This window comes from Physeter macrocephalus, chromosome 20, assembly GCF_002837175.3.
Source record: "Physeter macrocephalus isolate SW-GA chromosome 20, ASM283717v5, whole genome shotgun sequence".
NCBI classification, from domain to species: Eukaryota; Metazoa; Chordata; class Mammalia; order Artiodactyla; family Physeteridae; genus Physeter; species Physeter macrocephalus.
The window spans coordinates 82,187,497-82,192,969 of record NC_041233.1 but is presented as its reverse complement, the minus strand read 5'-3'; positions in this window follow the sequence as shown (position 1 = coordinate 82,192,969).

The following is a 5,473-nucleotide window of genomic DNA, read 5'->3' as shown; positions in this document are numbered from 1 at the left end:
CAACCTAAGTGTCCATCAACAGATGAATGGATAAAGAAGAGTGGCACATATATACAATGGGATATTACTCAGCCATAAAAAGAAACAAAATTGAGTTATTTGTAGTGAGGTGGATGGACCCAGAGTCTGTCATACAGAGTGAAGTAAGTCAGAAAGAGAAAAACAAATACCGTGTGCTAACACATATACATGGATTTTTTTTTAATGGTTCTGATGAACCTAGGGGCAGGACAGGAATAAAGACAGAGACATAGAGAATGAACTTGAGAACACGGGGATGGGGAAGGGTAAGCTGGGACAAAGTGACAGAGTAACGTTGACATATATACACTACCAAATGTAAAACAGATAGCTAGTGGGAAGCAGCCGCATAGCACAGGGAGATCAGCTCGGGGCTTTGTGACCACCTAGAGGGGTGGGATAGGGAGGGAGGGGGGGAGGGAGACGCAAGAGGGAGGGGATATGGGGATATATGTACATGTATAGCTGATTCACTTTGTCTTACAGCAGAAACTAACACACCACTGTAAAGCAATTATACCCCAATAAAGATGTTAAAAAAAAGAAAAAATTCTGAGTCAGACTTGAGAGGGCCTGTTTATCAGCATCTGATTAAATACCCAGCTCCTTGGGAAAATAAATTCCCATCATTCTTTCCTCAACTAGACCAATAAAGTGTTACTTAAGTGTTTTCCCCTTAAAAGTTCTCCTAATTCCTCACGCCCAGCTCTTGAAACCAAATGTCTACATTTAGCAGCTCGACTAGACAGACAGAGGTTTTAAATTCTTTGTCCTTTTCCTCTTCCACTCCCTCTCCCATGGTCTCCCGGCTTCCGCCCCTCCCTCCTCTGTCCGTGGTGCTGGAGGGGAACTGACAGAAGAGTGTCTGGTGTGCAGCCAAGCTCCTCCCCTGACCAGCTGGGGACCACAGGCAGCCGTGGACCGTGAACCCCAAACGGGGAGAGTAGGACAAACAAATACTCAAGGCCCCTTGTCTCCTGATTGTTCCTGGGGCTCACGTGCCCCTCAGGCTCAGGGAGGCCTGCGGTTGAAGGGAAAGGGTTGGGGTTTGGGCTCAGACCCCCGCCCTCTGCCCTGTGCCTCTCCTTACCTCTCTGAACCTGTTCCCTGTCTGCAGAAGAGAGTCATGGTTAGCACTCAGTTTTGCTGGGAGAAGAAGTGCGTGTAAAATGCCTGGCTCCGAGCCCCCCCTGAAACCAAGCAGGACCCAGCGGGGCTCCTGGGCACAAAAGCCATTCTGTGTCCCCTTCCCTAGCTCCAAAGAGCAGGTTCAAACAGCTGCTAATCATGGAAGGGAGGGGATGTGGAGACCGGGGAGGAGCGGTCAGGAAACAATAGTGCAGCCTGGGGGCAGGGTCCTGGTTCCCCCTCAAGGGGTGCACAGAACAGTCTCTTTGAGCTCTTTTGCAAATACTGAAACGCCCACCAAATGTAAGATGTAACTACCTGATGAAGCACGCTTCATTCCAGAGAAGGTCCCAATTCGCCCATCACCACCTGAAGCCAGAAGATCTCTGGATTGAAGGAATGTGGGCCCTGCAGGTACCCTGATTCTTATCAGCAACCCCATCCCTTGACTATGACTCTTCACACACCGCTCCCGGGATGGGACACACAGTTTTGAGGGCATTAGCCCGGCATGGTCCCCTTTGCCTGGCAAAGCAATAAAGTTGTTCTTTTCTACTCCACCCAAAACTGTCTCTGAGATTCAATTTGGTGCTGGGATACAGAGGCCAGATTTGGCATTGCTCTCAAGCCTGTGCACCCCGAGAAGCAGACACTCATCTCGGCCGAGAGTGTGGAAGAGGCCACATCCCACACGCAGACTTGAGCCATGTCCTAGATGCATCCCTAACCCTTGGCTGTTGACATAGAAAATGTATTAACCCATATTTGATGAGGACGCTTCCTTAACTGCCAACTTTGATGCATCTTTCCAATATACTAAAACCCCTAATGAAGACGTGTACGAGATTAACAGATGCAATTAGAAATAGAGTCTTTTTGTTTCATTCGATACGGAATCAGCTTTTTATGGCACAATTTATAACACCTTCACATTTTAAAAGTCAAGCAACACAGAAAGGGGAACTCAGCATGCCAGAGTGTATCACACATAATTATCTTTGGAGGAAAATGAGAACAAAAGTATGAGATAAATCTCATTGCCTGTTGAATAGTGAAAACCCACAAGAAACAGAAAGATGTCCATAAGTTTGCATTCATCACAAGCAACTTTCCAAATTGGCTTCATAAACCCTTTGTGACCTTCAAGACTGGTTAAATCTCCTGGCCAGCATTTTCGATATGAAAAAACAGTATTTAAGGAATCTGTACTATTAGAGTCTCAGGGGTTTTTGCAGCGTTGGCGGCCAAGGTCAGAAAGACAGGCAGCCAGGAGCCCCGCACCCGAGCATCTTCATCTGAGGGCAGCCTGGGGCAGGACCGCGTGCATGCCCAGTTAGGGGTCCGCAGGCACACGGAACGTGGCCAGGAGCCCAGGGCTGTCAACAGGCTGCGTCCATAACAGTGAGGACACCTCCTGCCCTGGCCATCACCCACTGTGGCCAGAGGCATGGAGGACCCTGCTTCCATGAATGAGGCAACGGTCCAGAAAACCACCTGAACCCAGGGCCGGACCTAGGACGCTGAGGCTGGACAGACATCCTTTATCAGACGCCAAGTCTGATACCACCTGGCAGGTCCAAACCAGTCACAGCAGCTGAGAGCTGCACCCAAGCACGGGTCTGCCCCTGGGCCTCGTGGTGGGCACCCACCAACCAACGCTCAGACCACAGCGGGCACTGAAGGACCTCTGCTGTTCAGAGCACCAGGCAGGAGACACAGGCAGGCACGTGAAGAGCCGTGTGTATTAGGCTGACATCTGCAAGCCCCCTGAGCCACCAGACAGGGAAGAGCAGGGGGGAGGGAGAGGAGGAGGGGAGGGAGTGGCGGGCGGGCAGGGCTCTCTAGGCTAACACAAACTGGGAGCTTCAAGGAGAAAAACTACCTCCAACTGCTGACTATTCCTTGTGCGATTCCTATAACGAGCCTTAAAAACAATCAGTGGGAATTATTGTGACTTTCAGGAAACCCTCTAAAAAGCTGAGGACCTCCTCAGGGGAGGGTCACAGTAAGATTCTTTCATGCATTAAAATCCAATTAAGACCTAGGAACAACGGTCATTCTCAGTCTCAGATGCAAAGAGGTTAAATCGTGGAGACGTGGAGAAACGGGAAGGAGGCTAGGTGCTTTCTCTGCAACCATCAGGGACGGGCCTAAGCCACCAGCAAAGTGGAACAATTCGTTATGAAAAATGAGGCTTGGGGGCTCTTGAAGAACCCCAGGAACTTGAAGATTTGGGGGCAAAGGGTGCACAACAATATTGACATACTTACTACTACTGAACTATACACTTAAAATGGTTTAAGAAGATAAAATTTATGCTGTGTGCATGTTACCAGGATTTAAATGATCAATCAATTTTTTCAAAAGATTTGGGAGCGGGCAGAGGTCAAGCTGACCCTTGTCACTGCCTCACTGTCCCCCCCACCTCCCGAGGTCCGCGTCTCCCTCACTGGCAGGTGGTAATTCACCCTAGCTGACACAGTACTTTCCTGGGCCACTGCCTGCGGGCCAATGTCCAAGCGCCCGGGTGGGACGCTGGTGCCTCGATCAGCCTCCGCCCCACCCTGGAATGGGTGTCCCCAGCTAAGAGAGGACAGGCTTGGTCCCCGGCCACGGGGCCTGCCTGCTCCCCGGGACTCCAAGTGCCCTTCAGCTGGACAGAGCCAGCTCGCCAGTGGCTATTAGGTCTCCGCCAGCATCCAGGAGGTGGTTCTGTAAACTCTCCAGCTCATCTAGGGGGTCTCGAGGTCACATGGGGCGAGCAGCCCTTTGTGAGGGAGACCTGGGTCCCTCCGGCCATGACCTCGGGCTGGCAGAGGGCAACTCCCAGAGAGGGCTGACCCGACCACAGCCTCCCAGCAGCCAGGGGCATAAACCTTCGCACCCCAAGAGGAGCTGGGGCACATCCCTGCATCTTCTATTAGGACGGCCCTATAACGTCACCCACACAAGGAGAGGCTTTGGAGGATGGCCAGAGGGCCCCACCAATCATTCTGCAGGCGTGAACCGGGCCAGCCAAGCTGAGACATGCGGTCCCTAGTTCGAGTCCCACCCTGGTACCTGGGGACCTAGAACAAACGCTCATCTGATGCAAACACACTCACTACTCAGGCCTTTCCCTAGCGCCCGTCCTCATCCTCGGCTTCTCCCCACCACAGAGGAGATCAGAGGCTAAGGGTAGAGTGACATGCCCCAGTTCACGGCGCACCAGCAGACCCAGACGTTGGCAGTAAAAGCTCTCCGTGCCCACACACTGCAGCCTTGACCTGAGATCTAATGCTGGTTTATCACGTATGCTGATGTGTTTCCAGGTTGACTGGGGTCTCAAGGGTCAATGCTAAAGAGAATTTATTATTTCCTATTTTTTTAATTGTGGTAAAATACACAGAACATAAAATTTACCATTTTTAAGTGCACAGTTCAGTATGAAGTACACTTAACAGTGCTGTGTAACCACCACTGTAACAGGGAAAGACCTTCGTATCCTATAACAAGTTCATCGCTAAAGAGATGTTGCCTATAAGCTTAAATTATACATAATGGTCCATCTCTGGGGACCCTGCCTCCCAGGTCATGATCATTAAGCTAAAATACCTTTAACTCACGGGGAAACATCCTGACTAGGCCCACCTGTGAAGCCTGCAGGAAGGAAGGAATGAACCCGTTCCCTCCCCAGTCTGACCAGAACCAGGCCTCCCCTCCCCCTCTTTAGCATAAAAGAAGCCTGAATTCTAACTTGGGGAAGATGGTTCTTTGGGACACGAGTCCACCATCCTCTTGGTCTTCCAGCTTCCGAATAAAGTCACTATCCCTGGCACCAACCCTCATCCCTCGATTCACTGGCCCGTCGTGCGGCGAGCGGTACAAACTTGGACTCGGTAACATCACTACCGTCCAGCTCCAGGACTTTCCCATCCCGCAAACCTGGAACTCTGCCCCCGCCAAACACCAACTCCTCATGCCCCTCCCCCAGGCCCCGGCACCCACCATCTACTTCCTGTCTCTATGCATTTGACTATTTCAGACACTTCACAGAATCGGAATCATCTTGTATTTATCCTTTCATGACTGGCTCACTTCACTCAGCACGACGTCCTCAAGGTTCATCCACGTGGTAGCAGGTGTCAGAACTTCCTTCCTTTTAATGCTAAATAATATTCCATTGCATTTAAGCATGTAGTTTTGTGGGTTTTTTTCCGGTACGCGGGCCTCTCACTGTTGTGGCCTCTCCCTTTGCGGAGCACAGGCTCCGGACGCGCAGGCTCAGCGGCCACGGCTCACGGGCCCAGCCGCTCCGCGGCACGTGGGATCGTCCCGGACCGGG